The sequence below is a fragment of the Chelonia mydas genome, chromosome 12 (assembly GCF_015237465.2).
Source record: "Chelonia mydas isolate rCheMyd1 chromosome 12, rCheMyd1.pri.v2, whole genome shotgun sequence".
NCBI classification, from domain to species: Eukaryota; Metazoa; Chordata; order Testudines; family Cheloniidae; genus Chelonia; species Chelonia mydas.
In genome coordinates, this window is record NC_051252.2 from 12,582,921 (window position 1) to 12,600,012 (window position 17,092).

The 17,092-nt window shown below is 43.2% G+C and overlaps 1 long non-coding RNA gene across 1 annotated transcript; it reads left to right on the forward strand.

The window, feature by feature from the left end:
* Positions 1 to 4,945: 4,945 nt before the first annotated feature.
* LOC122462582 lies at positions 4,946 to 16,818 on the forward strand. Its single transcript, XR_006285244.1, has 2 exons — positions 4,946 to 5,040; positions 15,172 to 16,818. It is a non-coding gene; the product is annotated as an uncharacterized LOC122462582 (long non-coding RNA).
* The last annotated feature ends 274 nt before the right edge of the window (positions 16,819 to 17,092 follow it).

Here is a 17,092-nt window from a genome sequence, read left to right on the forward strand (position 1 = left end):
AGGTAAAATAGTTCAGTCCCCATCCCATCACTAGGTGCAAATAAAAAAAAAATGGAATGAAACAGTGTAAGGTTGATCAAACATTTGTTATTAAGTCAAAGCCGGATTCAAGTGTTTGTGTGAGGTAGAATTATCTCATTCTCTTTGCCTGTGGCTTTCTGTGATCTACCAGTCAAGTATGTGATTGGATTTCAGCTCAACAAAACCTTAAATTACATACCTATTGTGCCTGAGCTAAGCCTAGTTTCACAGCACTGGAGAAGGCTCCTCACTGCTCTTTTGGCACTGTTCGATCTGGCTTCTCCTATCATCCGCAGGTTGATGAATGAGTAATAGGATTAGAAAGTCTCATCTCTGAAATGCTGTAATTGTCACATTGGGTGAATTGACAAAAGGTCTGGGTGATGGATAGGTGCTCCGTAATGTAAAGACATATGTTCAACCTGCACTTACCAGCCAACGCTTAAGGGAATAGCAGAACTGAAAAGAATCTTCCGAACTACCCATTCAATTGAAGGGGCAAAAATAATCCACACACACAAAATAAAGCTTTGTATAGTTTTTCCTACTAGTTTATGTCAACGTTACAGAGCTATGCTTAATAATGGATGTTACTGTACCGCACTTCAGGGAAGACAATACACTTGTTGAGTCTTAGGTTGGTGCAGGTGATTAAAAGACATTCATCACTAGCAAAGAAAAAGAAAATCTGATTTCTTATCCTTGCTATGTACCCCTAAATATAAAGATGAGAGGCCGGAGTGTCATCTAAGGTAAATGAGCACAGGTCCTCTGAAGTCAATATGCACTGAGTATCTGGACCTCTGTGTTTGTGGAGATCCATTTTCTCTCAAGCATCAATTAAGATAAATCACTGGAGTGAAAGTTATAAGGTGCCTCTTGTTTTGGAAGCAGGAATGCTAAGACATATTACCACATAAAGACCATCCAGCAGTAGCCGGGATGCATTTGACTATGAGTACAATTATCAAAAGCACCTAGGTGATTTATGAGTCTAAGTTCCATTTTAAAAGTAAATTTGGGCCAGATTTATAAAGGCATTTAGGCACCTAATAATATAACTAGGCACCTGGTGAGATTGACAAAGTGCCTTAGCATGTTAGGTGTCTAACTGCCATTGAAAGTCAAGGGGAGTTAGGCACCTAAATCACTTAGGCACTTTTCTAAACCCCTTCCCAGGTGCCTGTCTGCATGCCTAAGTAACTTTGTAAGACACTGCGGAGCCTTGTAGTGCCAAGCAGCCATAGTAGACAGGTAAATTCATCTCACTGTACTCTTTTCTTGTATTTACCACATTTTTTTATCTTCTGCTCTTTACGAGCAATGGCAACATCCCCATATTCAAACAAAAGGACAGGAAATTAAAAGTCAAAGTGGGGTGGCTGCTTATTTTAAAGTACAATCAGTGCTTGCTTCCACCAAGAAGTGGCTCCGTGCGCTGCATATGAATTCCCAAACAACTTTATTTCTGTGGGCTTTTTTTAAAGCCTTTAGTTTAAAAATGTGTCCCCAAATGTTCTACAGATGTTGTGTGCACGGTCAATATTTGCCATCCCCTTGTGTCTGTCAGTGTCAATTTCATTTTAATTATAAGTGCGTGTTTTGCACATTGTAAAACACCCCCAGCTCTGACCACCATAAGAAAATGAACATTTAGCTCAGGAAACAGTAGCTGACCCTGCCTGCTCTTTTTCTTCCTTGGCATCAGCTTAGACTATTAACACCTTACGTGCATTGCCCCTGTGTCCCACGTATGTGTGTCCTGCAGCCATTTCATGCAATACCTGTTGTAAGTGCATACCAAAAGCTTCGTACTGGGAATTCTCTGCTTTTGTTTGACACTTCTTCTTGGCATCTTGCTTAGCTATTTAATTCATATACTTGACAGAAAAACCTTTCTACGTACCATGAGCTTTGTCCTTGGAATGCTGTGACATTAGCCTTAAACACAAACAGACCTTTTTCCATCGTCCAGTTCACCTCTTAATTATTCATTCCCAACAGAGAAATCAGGGGAAACCTGGGCAGCCAATGTAAACATCTTGTAGTGGAAGGCATTTCTTTTTCCTAGAGCCCAGTGTGATGATGACAGTTAAGTTTCTTACCAAGAAACTCTTGTTTGTTCCATTTTTGTCTGAGACAAAAAATATTTTTTAAATAAAATCGTGTTGCTTTTCTCAGCAGGATCGAAACTCACAAAGCAAAGCGCAGGCCCCATTTGAGGTGATTGTTTTGCTCTGAGTGTGCTTTGATAATAAGTTTCAGTGGAAAAGGCCAAAAGCTGAAATTTATGTTTCATTTACAATTTTCATTATCTGGCTCCTTGGCTCAGAGCAGCAGTCCCACAAGGCCAGCTATTAGCTTATAACACAGTATAATAGAGTAAGATCATTCAAAGGCTTTTGCCTAGATAATCTCTACCTAATGTGGCAGCTACTCCAAAGAAGTACTCTCCTGGCTTAGCACAATTCCACGCTGCTCAGATTTTGCCCATTTTCACACGTATGGACTGAAGCAGATGCTTGTGGAGAAGCCCGTTGTTAATGGTATTAGAAGCTTGGTACACACAGTTCACAGAACCAGAGCTAACAACTGAACTTTGACTAGGGCCAATATTTTGCCACTCTTACTGTAACGTTGACTGACATGCACAATGTTGGCCAATACCCAGGAGTTTTCAGTGGGAAGCAGAAATAACAGTGGGCCATCCACTTGCTCGTTTTTTTAAGGGAGGTTTGTCTGTAGTGATATGTGGCTTGCATCACCTCTCCAAAGTGTTTCCACATTTTGAAGGCCTGCACAACTTCTCCATTGCTGACGTCTCGCCTTTCATCGCCTCCTGCTCCAGCTCTTGCCTCTTACACTCAGCCCAGTCTTTGTTCTACCTTATCCTAACTCATGCTTGTAGCCCCTCCAAAGCAAGGGCTCTATTTTCTTGGCACACTGTACAGTGCCTGACACTGTATGAAAACTAATATACTGGGGCAGCCAGTGTGTGAGTAGTAATTCGGTTTCTGAGGCCTGGTCTACACTACCACTTAAGTCAATGTAAATTCAGGGTCCTGAAAAAATCACTCTCCTCAGCGGTGTAGCTTATATTGACCTAATGCAGTGTCTACACTGTGCTATGTCAGCGGGAGACACTCTCACGCCAACTTAGCTTCCACCCCTCGGGGAGATGGACTACTGAATTCGACAGGAGAGGGCTCTCCCATCGACTTATCACGTCTTTACCAGACCTGCTAAATCAATGTTGATTGCAGCGGCGCCGATTTAGCAGGCCAGTGTAAACAAGCCCAAATGAGGAATCGGTGCTCATGTAGCTCGGTATTACTGACCATAAGCAATGGGGACAGAACTAATCCTTTGGTCTGCAGCATCCCAGTGCACCAAATTCTTCCAGCCTCCTTAGCAACTTTCAGAACACACATAACGAGACACCTAGCTATCCAGGTACTCCATGACAGCACTTCCACACCTGGTGAGTTGGACATAGGTGGTGTGGGACTCCACTTGTCTGCCCCATCTACCCAGTGCTAAAATTGTGTGGGTTGGTGGGGTCAGGGGGGAGTTCAGATCACGCCCAGTGCAAGTTCCTCAGGGACCTCAGGGTTTATTTAGCTTGCACTGCTAGATAATATGTGTGAGGCCATTCCACTGGTCAGGACTGCCAGAGCACCCCATGCTAGTCCAGACCTGTCCCTCACACAGCAGGGCACCACTCTAGCTGCCCTAAAACACAGGAGGGGCTGGTGCAAGGATTCATCTACACCCAGGGATGTAAATCCCCTTTGTGCTACTAGAGCAGCCGACAAGCAGACTGGTCCATAGTCTTTAAGCAAAAATTGGCTGGCTACAAACATTTGATCCGAAACACGTCAGGAAGTAGCATGGCAAGACGCTTCCCCAAAGCACCAGAGTGGGAGAAAACACAGCAGCCCGTTCAGAGGTGGACAGAAACTGGCGGCTAAACCGAACAGCAGGACAGAGAATTGATTGTCCCTCTGAAGAGACTTCACTCTTCTCTAGAATCCCCCTACAGGGTCCAAACACTGGGACTGGCACGTTGGCGGAGCTGCCAATAGATTGAGAAGGTAGAATGTTTAAGCCGTCCACTGCCCCTAACGGTGTACTCAGAAATGGGTGACGCAGAGAAAACTGCCTTGTATTTTATTTTTAAATTATTTCTGTATCCTTAATGGTGGACGGATGATGTAGTGACACAATAGTACCCACATATCACATTAAAATCCCTCCCTATGGGGATTAAAGTCTCCACTTGCAATGGGAAGGACTCTCTGATCTGCTACCATAGGTCTTTTCCCTCTCTGATTTTTTTTGGTCTGGTAGCTACTGGTTACCAGTATGGGCAAGTTGCCAGAGTAGGCTGGTTTGGTCCATTTCCTATCCTACATTCCTACCTTCTGAAAAAAACCCATGTCCAGGAATTGTTGTCATTGGCTAAAAGGACATTAAAGGAAACTGACCAATAAGTGAAGTAGGATCATTTCACTCAGCCCGAGATGACTGACAAAAACTTTATCACTTTTAGTTCTCTTAGCCTGAGCTATGCATATGTATCTTTGCTGTCCAACATTCATTCCCTTTTTGCTAAAATGTAAACTAAAATGGAAAAATAATTTTTCATCAGGTGAGCTCTACTTTATTTCACAAGCTATTAAATCTAAGTCTTCTCAAGACTGACTTTGCTCCTAGCATTATGCCATTTCTGAATTAAAATTTAATTCCGGATGGTTTGACAAATCACAAGTTTAACACAGGTCAGCGCTATATTGACATGGAGTTAATTTTAAATTGTGTCAGCATTTCCTGTTTCACGTGTTAATGTCAATTAGCACCTTGCTGCATAATCTCAAAGTCCTCCCTTATTACTGGAAAAGTAGCAAAGCCGACAAGGGGAAAGCAGCTCTATTCAAAACACCACTAACTAACAGCCAAACAGAGAGCTGTCATAACAAAATAGTGAGGTGAAAGTGCCTAAGCTGCTCTGGATTTGAGGTTAGTAGCTTCAGTCCTTTTCCTTATTCCTGGTATTAGAGTGTAAGTATGTCAACTTGGAGAGAAAGGCTAATTACTCTGAGGCTCTTTGAAAAGTGTGTTACCATTCAGGACCTCTGCACCTGACATAAAGCTCTTGGCTTTACATTGCACTGTGTGTAGCTTGCTGTAGGTCATCTGTTAGTGTCTTTAACGTGCTCTGCAATGTGCAGTTTTCTTCTGGGAAACTTGGGCCTGTCTGCATGACTGTTTTTCCAGGGTTTCACACATGCTGCAGAATTCCAGTGTCTTACAGCGGTATACCAGTACACATTTTGCAACAACACTCTGCCAAGTGTCTCTAAACAAACAAACTCCACAAAATCCCTACCCCTCAATCACGCCAACTGCATTTCCTTGGCTTGACAGCAGCTCGGGGTATGTAGTTCTGGGACTGGCTGCTTTCTTGCCTTTTATCTTATTCTAACAATATTCAGTTGAGAAGATACCTTGTGTGAAATCTCAACCTCTTTGAAGTCAATGGGAGTTTTGCCTCTCTTTTGCTAAGCATAGATGTGCTTCTGGTATGGAATGCTAGAGAGAAACTTACTGCACTGAGACTATGTTCTGGGGAAAACTGGTAAGAAAATTTCTACACAAATTAAATTTCAATCAAGAATGGAAAGGAAATTTATTTTCCATATATTTTCCAAATATTTGAACTTATTTTCCAGTTTCCAACCGCCTCTAGACCTGGGTCTAATCATGTGTCCAGGAGAAAAAAATAAGGCCGGATTTTCAACAATAGGACTCTAAAGTCAGGCTCATGTGTTCAAAAATTAGGGTCCTAAATAAATGGCCAGCTGACCAAAACTGCTGAGTACCCAGTGATTCCAACTGAAGTCAGTGGTCACTGTAGCAGGGTGGCTACCCTGCTCCTAAAAGAGAAGGGGTTAAAAGCAGCCCTGTAGAGGGCTGTGGCTGGGGATGGCTGACTGGGGAAGCAGCTGCAGCTGGGCCATGCCCCAATCAGGCCCCAGCTGGCTTGTGAGTCAGCAGCCCCAGGAGCCTCTCTCCAGACTGGGAGAGAGCAAGGCCTGGCTGCCTGACAGGGTACTGAGGGTGGTGCTGTGTTGGGGAAGGAGCAGGCTGAGCGGGGGCGCTCCAGGCTGGTAACTCCCCAGGCTGTAGGGCCTGGTCCAAGGCCCATAGAGGTAGTGGGAGGCAGAGGAAGGCAGCAGGTCTGAACCCCCTTGCCTATGATGAGTGGCTTTTACACTGTAGTCTGCCCCAGGGAGCGGGGGCTTGGTGATGACTGGCAGTAGCCCAGACTGAGGCAAGGTGGGGATAGTCGGTTAGGGGTTCCCCAGGAAGGGGAGACCCAGAGGCAGTGTGTGGGGGTACTGCCTGGGGGCAGAACCCCAGAGAAAGGGGCACCAGGGTCTGTGAGGGACACGGGGGCCAGAGCTATGTGGATCACTGGCCTGCAGAGGACACTCCAGGCTGGAAAAGAGCTAATTCCCAACAACCAGCAGGAGGTGCCACAATGCTCCGCATTGAACGTTGGGCCACTTATTTAGGAACTTATTTTTTAAAAAAAAATCTTGACCTAAACAGATAACCTCTTGGTTAGTTGTAAATCTCACCTAAAAACTTCAGCTCTGTTCAGATGCATGGTCCTCCTGCTTGAATCTAATTGCATGTCTGGGAATTTAAATAGTAAACTCTTTGGGACAGGGGAAATGTCTCTCTATATATTTGGAAAGCAACTAAGCCATTTTGAGTGCTACCACAATGTACGTAAGTTATAAAATGGAACTATCCGATAGAATGTAATAGGACTGAAATCAATATGGTTCTACAGAAATTAAGACCCTATAGGCATTACGTTAATAATCAAAAGTTAGGTGTATGCTGGAATTCTATAGGTTGGTTTAAATATCCTACAAATACACTATCTGTATTGAATTCTATATGGCTTCTTCATTCAGAGAATGCAGGACCCCTTCTGACGCTCTAATTGCCTATTGCATTCTGCTGATCACAGTCAAAGTATAAAGCGCATTCTATTATTCACAGTAAAATCTGAGCTTGCCACTTGGTTTCTCCTAAGCATGGGCCCACGGCATAGTCGGATATGATAGTTTATTGCTCTTCAGATCTGCTTTCTGTGGCTGGCAGCTGACATAGGCATTATGCACATGCTTTGCAATGGGGTTCTTATCATCCTCTGGAGTCTAAACAAATTGACTAAACAAATTAATGCCACACACCCTAAATTGGCTGAACAAATTAATACAACACGCCCCGTGTGCGAGGCTGTCTTTGAAGGCCAAGGATTGTGCATGTTATAGCGAGATTTATTTTATTAAGCAGGGTGTTTCAAACAAATGTTTTTTGGAGAGAAGAAGCAGAGCATTATAGCTTCATGTCAGAGCAGGGCTTTCCCCAAGAACTTTCTTAGACTCCAAAGCTGCATGCTGACATTTAATTAGTAAACTCTTAAAATGGATAATTTGTATGATCAAATGCTTCTCATTCGTTTCATAATAACACAACTAGTGGTTCTTGGCAGTTAGAACAAAACCATAAGCATGTTGAAATTGAGCACATGATGCCTTGTTTTGACATGGAAAGAAGTGCCAGGTAGAGAGCAGTATGCATCCTGCAGGCTTTGCTAGGCAATGGGGTTCACAAATGGAACCCTGCAGTTTTGTTCCCAGGGGTCAGCAGTGAATCAACCCCAGCAGGTTCTACTTGGAGGCTGGAGTTCATTAACTTCTATTCTCCAAGCAAACAATTCCCCTCTTCTAAAGGTCTCTGCCTCCAACAAGCTGCAGAGATCCCTGGAGAGAAATAAGAGGTCTGTGTGTTCCTGAGGCTTGTTGGATGAGAGGAGTAGCCAGAAAGAAGGGATGCTCGCATTGGTGAGGCAGATACAGGAATCTTGTAATTGTGTGGACACGTGTGTCTGTGGAACATTTAACTCCAGCTAACTTCCAGAGGGATCAATATGAATGCTTTGGGCAGCTCTACTGCTAGGCACCCAAAAAGGTGCTCAAAGATGACCTGACCTATGCCACAAAACTTGTAGCTTCAGTGGGTCTCATCCTCCGCCACAGGCTGAGACATCGGTACTGCAATGGTTTTGCCTCCTCGGTGCAGCAGGAAATGCTGTTCCCTCAGCTTTCACCCTGCAACCAATGCTACTCTTCATGCTACTCCTCACATCAGTTATCTCCCTAGCATGTCTCCCCTCTGTCATGTTTCTTGGTAAGTCCCGTGTCCCCTTTCTCCCATCATGCACCTCCAGGCATTGTCTGTCTGGGATTTGTCCAGAGACTTTATGTAAAGGAGGAAGCAAAAATACCCACCTAAAAATATCTCTTCAGCTCACTCTGCATCTGGACTCTTGCTGTAGTATTGAAGCAGTGTTACAAGTCAACTTGAAGTGGTCATGGCTGGGTTAACTGAGTTGTCCAGAGTATTATGGGATGGAGTCATGCTCACGCCCTCCCCCTTATATCCTATCTTTGTCTGTGGGAGTTTTTGCCCCACACTGATGGGATGCAGTTAAATAAAGCAGCACGTTCCCAGCCTGAAGTCCTGTGAGTGGACTTATTTTTGTTTCACTGAGTGGTCCCTTTACAAAATCCACCTCTCTTTCTTTCAACAGACACTCCCATCTGGAATGTCCCAACGTAATGTAAAATTATATTCATGGAGATTCGTTGTACTGACATCCACTGCGTCCACTCCTTCCCGAATCCCAGTCTCTCTGGAAAACCCTGGCATCTTTCCTTCCTTCCTTCCACTTCGTCCCCTATTCACTATTGCCGCCTCCTTGTCCCCACTAGTAACCTCTTCATTCTTCCATCCACTCATTCTTTTACCCTTCTGTCCCTGTTCCCTTTGCATCGCTCACTCCTCACCAGTTGTAAGGTTGCCAACCCTCCAGAATTGTCCTGGAGTCTCCAGGAATTAAAGATTCATCTTTAATTAAAGATGTTATATGATGAAACCTCCAGGAATATGTCCAACCAAAACTGGCAACCCTAACCAGTTGGTGCCATCCTCCCCGCAGTAACTTTCTTCCAGTTCCCACCCATTCACTGCTACTTTCTTCCCACCCTGCCAGCAGTCTTTCCCTCACCTATTTCACACATATGTCCCTCCTGTTTATGTCTGTTACTGCTTTATGGTGGAGACAAAGCAAAGGAAAATCTACCAAAGTAAATAGCCAAGAGCCCATGGATTTCAATGGTGTAGAATCAGATGAGTGTTTGGCTCTCAGGGCTTTTTCATGGATGGATAGCATACGTGCTAGTTTGTGCAATGTTCAGCTAGATATGTTTTTTCAGGCATTTTGCACGTTTAGGCTTTTTATCGAGGGTCTCAAACTTGTTTTGTCCTCCTACAGGGAACTTCTGAAATCCCAAGGTCACAGTTCAGTCGTAGCCTCCCCTGTGAGTTGTAGCCAACTACTGAGTCCCATTTTTCCCTCCAAAAATTGCCATCACAACCTTGCCATCAACTCAGTAGCTTACCATTAGTCAGGAATGGGGGTGGGGTGGAAATGTCTGGTGTCCTTGACAGGTCAGCCAGGAATGTCTGGTCCCCTTCTCCTCCAGGGACCCAGCCTTTAAGCTCTGTAATGCATTTAACCTCTGTCACGTCAGGGAGCAGGGCTCTCCAGAAGCAGCTTATTACCACTCTACCCCAAAGCCAGCTCGTATGTTTTATTTTATTTTTATAACATTTGATAAATTACATTCCACCCTTTAAAAATTACTGCGGTTAATATATGACTGCTAAAGAGTTGTTTATAGTTCACATAACTCTGTTATCGCTTGAATTTCATAACACAGAACATTAATAAAGGTGGCAAATCTCCCTGGGTTAATAGTATAACTTGTTTTTGCATATTTAGACTTGCTTGTATTTGTAAATTTGTCCTACCACGTTATAAAGTATGGGCCAGATTCTGATCTCAGTTACACCAATGTCAAACGGGTGAAGATCAAAAGATAATTGGGCTCTAGACTTTCAAAAGAATTTAGAATCCTTTATTCAAACAATTAATTTTTGTAGTAAACAGCTAGTTTTCTCAATGCGTCTACAAGCAAGAGTTTTATTTGAGTTTCTGTTTTGTTTTCATTTTAACAATCTGATTTTAAAGACAAGTGCATTTTTTCTACAGTCCTCGAAGGTTTATTACATTTGAAAAAGGCCATATTTCTTTGTTCTTGGTAGTTGGTTCAGTAATGAATCCAGCTGCTCAAGAGCAAATGTTTAAAGGAAGATCAATTGTTCAAGCAAAGCCCGAGCTAGTGCTGTAGCCAGCGCTAGACAAATACTGGGAAAATTATTTGACATTCATTCAAATTTTTAAACAAATTCACTTTCTCATCCCTTTTGTGTTTGCTTTTCCTGAATATTCATTGAGCAAGTCAGGAATGTTCACCCACGCAGTGAATTTTAATTGAATATGGTAGGAGTCATAGCAAATTTTGAATTTTCCAAGTATTCACACATGAAAACACGAAAATGTTGTTTTTCATGAAATGGCTATTTTTCCACTGAAAACCAAAGAAATGTACAATGTCACAAGTTTTGGATAAATTGCATTTATTCTGAAAGAAATTTGAAATTCTGTACTTTAGAAATAAGTATTTTTAAATACCATGTTTATATTGCTTTGCTTCTCCAAAGAACTTTACAAACATTGACTGACTAATCCTGTAGCCCTGTGTGGTACAGTAGGTAAGTAACTATCATTAGTCCCATTGTGAGAAAGCTCAGGCATAAAGCAGTTAAATGATTTACCCAAAGCCACAGGGGGAGTCGAGTCAGGATTAGAGCACAGGAGATCCTGTGCTCAGACCCTACATCAGAGACTGCCAACTTTACTGGTTCAGGTACCACCTTCTTTAAAAATTGTTGTGAAGTAAATGGCTACTAGATCATGGGTCTTTCTCTCTCTTGTACAGTATTAATCCCAGTGTTGCCAACTCTCACAATTTTATCATGAGACTCACAATATTTGGTGTTTTTTCTTAAAGCTCCAGCTCCTGGAGTCATGAGAATCTCAGCTTTCATTTTAAAAAGAGAGAAGTTTCTAGCCCTCATGTTTGTGGAGAAGAGATTGAAACTAGGAATCCTAAAGGCTCCAAACTTGGAAAGAATAAAAAGAACCAAAAATTTATGTTTAAACTCTCCTGTTGGTTTGGTTTTTTTTTTTTTTTAAGCAGTCTCATGATTTTTGGGGGGGACCGGACACATAGTTTTTGAATGCTTGGTCTTGGCAATCCTTAGTGTATTTTAACTAATTGTAATCTGTAGGATTAAAAGTTTAAGGTGTATCAACACTGTTCCACCCACACGATTCCACCCAACTTCTATTATATTGTTTTATAACCTACTTGCTGATTTGGAAACTTCACTAAGTGAATCAACTCTTACAAGCAAAGGATGAGGAAAAATAGATTAAGTGATCTGAAGATTTCATTGACAATGCTTGGATAAAGATCTGCATCGGATCAGAATGTAAAGCATTCAGCATCAGGAAAAGCGTTGAGTAATTGAATTGGTCTCTTTAGCACTGACCCCCGCACTTGGTAAGGCAACTCCCATCTTTTCATGTGCTGTATATTTATACCTGCATACTGTATTTTTCACTCCATGCATCTGATGAAGTGGGTTTAGCCATGAAAGCTTATGCTCAATGTTGTGGGGCACTTGCCCCACTCCTGCAGAATGGGATAAAAGCAGCTCTGGAGAGGGCTGCAGCTGGGAAGAAGAGTGAAAGCAGCTGAGAGAGTGGCTGACCACAGCTGTGGCCAGCCCAGTCAGGGCCCATCTGACCCTGATAAGAGTCCTGTGGGCCAGAAGTTGAAGGAGTCTCACTCTAGCCCTGAAGTGGGAAGGGCTAGCTGCTTGGGAGCAAGGTACCTGAAGCAAAGCAGTCCTGGGGAAGGGCAAAGGGAGCTGGGAGCTCTAGCCTGGTAAACCCCCAGGCTGCAGGCCTTGTGCAAGGCCTATGAAAAGGTACTGGGGCTTCAGAGGGGCAGCCCAGGGATAGGCAGAGGCAGCAGATCCTAACCCCTTGCCAATGATGAGCGGCCATTACAGACTGCAGGCTGCCCCAGGGAAAGGGGGCTAGATGACGACTGGCAGTAGTTTAGAGGGTTGAGGGTTCCCCTGGGAGGGGAGACCCAGAGTGAGGGGTACTACTGGGGCAGAACCCCAAGGTAAAGGGGTCTGGGGGGGGACACGGGGCCAGTGGCAGGCGAGCCAGCAGAGGGCACTCCATATGCTGGAAAAGAGCTAATTCCCAGATGACCAGTAGGAGGCGCCACGCCAGTGAGTCTTCGCTTTACTACACCCAAATAAATTTGTTAGTCTCTAAGGTGCCACAAAGACTCCTCGTTGTTTTGTCTGATACAGACTGACACAGCTACCCCTCTGAAACCTAACACATTTCAAAAAACCATATAGGGCAAAAACAATGAGGAGTCCTTGTGGCACCTTAGAGACTAACAAATTTATTGGGGTGTAGCGAAGTGAAGACTCACTGGCATGGCGCCTCCTGCTGGTCGTCTGGGAAGTAGCTCTTTTCCAGCATACAGGTGGAAATAAGAACCAGGTTTTTGCTGATACAGACTAACACGGCTACCCCTCTGAAACCTAACATATTTCAGAAAGCCATATAGGGCTGATAATATACATTCTCTGATTCCAAGCTACTGCCCATTTCAGAGGGTTGTAAAAGGCCCACAGCTAGCGAAGAAAGATATTCCCTGGTGCAGGCATTGCGTAGGACACTCATAGGCTGCCCTACAATAGGCCTACTCACAAGCACTGGTGCAGGGAGTGTCCTGGAGGAGGGGTTATAGGTTAGAGGGTGTTGGATTGGTGCACCAGGGTAGATTATTTTAATTCATAGTTATTATAGTTGGGGATTGGTCCTGAGGTCCCTTCCAACCCTGATATTCTATGATTACAGATGTGCCTAAGGGCCAACCAAGAATGGGGTCTCGTTTTTCTGGGCACCATCAAACATAAAAATAGTATACAGTCCCTGCCACTGGCTACTAAGACTTATGGGGATTCTGGGCAGCACCACTGCCCAGGTGCTGCACTGTGGAGGCTGCCATAAATTAGATCAACTCCTTCAGACTGCTCAAATTGTGCTCAGAGCCAGGATCCGAAAGGTGCAGACTTAAAGCTCCCTTTTTCCCTCCCTCTGCCAGGGCTACAAGTTCTGAGCTGCGCCCCCAAGGCCAGCATCACAGAAGCTCCCCCTGTGCTTCTTGTAAGAGCTGTGGCACAAATCCTTCTTGAGGATCTTTGTTACAGTTTTAGCACTCTCCAACTATAATGTTCCTACTGAGGAAAGATAAATATTAGCATAATTACATTCATTTTCTAAAAAGTTCTCAAATGTTGAAATGGCCAGTAAATGAACCCTACGTTCCCAATTTTCTTCTTCAGCTGCCATGGTGCAGAAGATGGTGAAACACAATTATGCTAGTTTACAACACTGGGCAAAAATGACTTTCTGCTTAATAAGGAAATACCTGGAAATCGGTCACAAAGCAAATGATGTTAATGAGTGGCCATTTGGCTGCAGATGAATGGATCATAACCCCTCAAGTTTTATCTGCATCAGTCTTTGCTCTTTAAGAGCCTTCATTTCAAGAGTGAGTCAGTCCTAAAATTATCAACTAGGGATGAAGAACCATGTTGGGAGTAAACTTGGAAGCCAATCAAATATCAGGAGAATAAAATTTGTTCATGGAGCAAAGAGTTTTCCAAAGAGCTTTGTCTGCTTTTCACAGAGCTCTTTGAAATTTTAGTGGCACAGCTGCTCCAGGATAAGTAGTTCACTTTGACAAGTGCCCCAGGAAATTTTCTTAATGGCATACTTCAGTGGACAGGAATACCTCCTTCTAGGTGGATGATGGAGACACGGGAGGATCAATATGGAAGACAAAAACACAGAGGTGAAGTCTGCTCATGAGTAGAAAAGAGGGTCAGAATTGATGAAAATGGAGGGTCTGTATTTGGGATTAGCCTCACCAATCTGGTAAAAAGAAAAGTACGGATGTGGGAAGCCCTGGTTTGCACCAACTGAAGTTACCCAAGTTTCAAGCAAGTATAAGCTCAAGTGGTACGAATTGTCTTTCCATATCTACACTTGGAGTTTGCACTATTACAACTACACCATTTGCCAACAACCTAAATATAACCAATGCCCTGAATTATCCAATGCACTGGGGGAGGGATAGCTCAGTGGTTTGAGCATTGGCCTGCTAAACCCAGGGTTGTGAGTTCAATCTTTGATGGGGCCATTTAGGGATGGGGCAAAAATTGGGGATTGGTCCTGCTTTGAACAGGGGGTTGGACTAGATGACCTCCTGAGGTCCCTTCCAACCCTGATATTCTATGATAATGTATGGTGGGGAGGAGTAAAGTAAAAAGCCTTGTAAAATAAAAGAGGACCATTCTGGAGTTCCTTAGTACAGAGTGAAACTCAAGCCTGAAAATAACCCACTCCACATCAAACCCTGAATGCTTTGTATGTAAACAGAGGGATACTCAGAAGATTGGCTTCTTAACAATTCTCTTTTAAGTCCTCTGCTCACTTCACAGTGTTTCTTTCACCTTCCAACTGCATGGAGCATGCTCTCTGGCTCTGTAATGTTTAAGCAATACAAGTTTTTAAACAGGCAGCAAGAGAAAACTAAAACCCAAACCATTTTCAGTTCTCACAACTGGTGTCCGGCTTCACAGTTGTTTTCCCCAGAAATACCACCACAAGGGAGAAAAATTGATTGTTTTCTTGTCCGACCTGCTACGTGGCTATATTCCTCCTTGCCAGCACTACATATCCATGTACAGTGCAGGCCACAACTATTCAATTATGCATGCATTCTCCCCAAGGTGGGCATGAGAGGGTGTTTACAACGGAGGCCAAATTTCATTTTCAGCCTGAGATCAGACACACCTGTCAGTGAATGAAGCCAAAGTTTTAGGTGCAGATGAGATCAGTAGTTCTGTCCTGGGGGGAAGGAGGGATGTACCGCATAACTTTCATTTGAGTCTTAAAAAAATAAAACAAAACCTATCTTTTTTTTGTTGTACAACCAGATTTAAGAACCTGCTTATCCCTGTACAAGACATCTGTGGCTGGGTGCAGAGGTAATGCCTGATGCCAGGGTCCAAGGGACAAAATCCAGCTCAACTTCCTCTCCCCTTCCACAGCTGCTGATGAGAGGGGCACTAAGAGAGACTCCTTGAAGGGAGGAAGAGCACTGTGGCTTTGAGAAGATCAGGCTTCACATACGCATGAAGTAATAGGTTTGGACTGAAATCCAAGCAGGGGAAGAGGTTTCCTGATCATTTTAAATCACTTTACTTTCTTGTTATGAGCACTAGCCTTCGAAGAACAGACCTGTTGTTGTAATTAATTTTTTTTTTGCCTGTTGAGTCAGTCACCAGTTTACATCACTGTAATCAATGTTTCCTTGCCTGGGCTGAGTGGGACATGTTGAAGACAAGCCTGAGTCTCATTTTTCCTGCTGACTACAGAGTTTGGCAACTCAGCACAAACCCAGACTCCCTCTTCCTATCCCCTTTGTCTGGATGCTCTCCTCTTCATGTCTAGCCACTTTCCCATATGACTGGCCTATCTGACCTCCAGAGCCCTCTTCTGGGTTGATTCTGGGAAAATGGATCATCCTCTTCTTGCAACACACAGTGGTATGTCAGTGTTTGTGCTGAGACAATGCAACAACACCATGGCATGACAGGTGGCATCCCTGTGCCTGACGGTTGAGTTGGACAGCTTCAAACAAGGCGAGTTCAGGTAGGGACTAATTTTTTTTTTCCAATTATTCTCCCAACCCTATCTTTTACTACCAGATAGCAATCAAAGTTTTCACATGGCCTGATCCTGTAATCATAGTGCAGGCAAAGCTCCTATTAAAGCCAATGAGAACTTTACCAGGGAGAGGACTATGGGATGCAATCTATCGGTAGCTATTAACCAATTTCTATCAATTCAGCAGAAAACATTTTGTTAAACAATTGGCCCTCCGTACATTTGATTTTTGGCTTTTTATGTTGCATTCTGTGAGCTTAATATGCTCTTGATTGTGAACAAGCAAACAGACGAGTGCGTACACATGATGTTTCATTTGGCTTTTTGACACCACGGTGTCAACCAGAATGTCCATGTTGAAAATCATTTGAAGTATATTTGTTCCTTCACCACATTAAAACAGTAGCTTTGTGGTCAATGTTTCTTGTGCATCTTATAACCTCAAACTGCATCATTTGATGCTTGTCTATTGAGAAAAGTAAAATACAAAGTCAAAATACACAAGATTTGGAGTGGACCCAAAGTCATAAAAAAACCAACACAGAAAACAAATACAGCCCTGGCATGCAGAAATGAGCAGGGCCAGCTATTCCAGTTATACTGAAGACATCCACTTTTATTACATTACATATGATACAAGTCCTAGCTGTCAAAATTCTCAGGAGCTCCTAAATAGATAATAAACAATCAGTGAAAGACTTATGGCTACATGTTTTTCATAGTATTGGAAATCACCTGGGAACCATATTTTAATGGAAAATACAGCTTGATGGAGACAAGCTTCATAGATTTATGAAGAAACTGCAGCACAAATCAACTGGAGGGTTTAGCTTTCCAGAGTGATGGGGAAGTGCTAGAAAATAGCACCAAAAAAAAAAAAAAAAAAAAAAGCGAAGAAAGGACGAAAAAGGACACATAAAGAGGCAAGAAAGAAGGAGTGCCCTTCTAACGATTTATGATTGAGAGAGGGAATATGCCTACTTGTGATCTTGTTACACTTACTGCTCTTTGTGATTGTTGTTCTTTCCTTAAGAGGAGTGGTCATGTTACGCCCTGACAGAAAGTTACACCTCTTCAATGTGATTTGTCCACTTAAAACAACATTTATCATGTTGCCAGTTTATAAATCATTTAGGCCAACTAGATTAAAGCTATGGGAAGCCAGCACCCCTAACCGATCCTCATGCC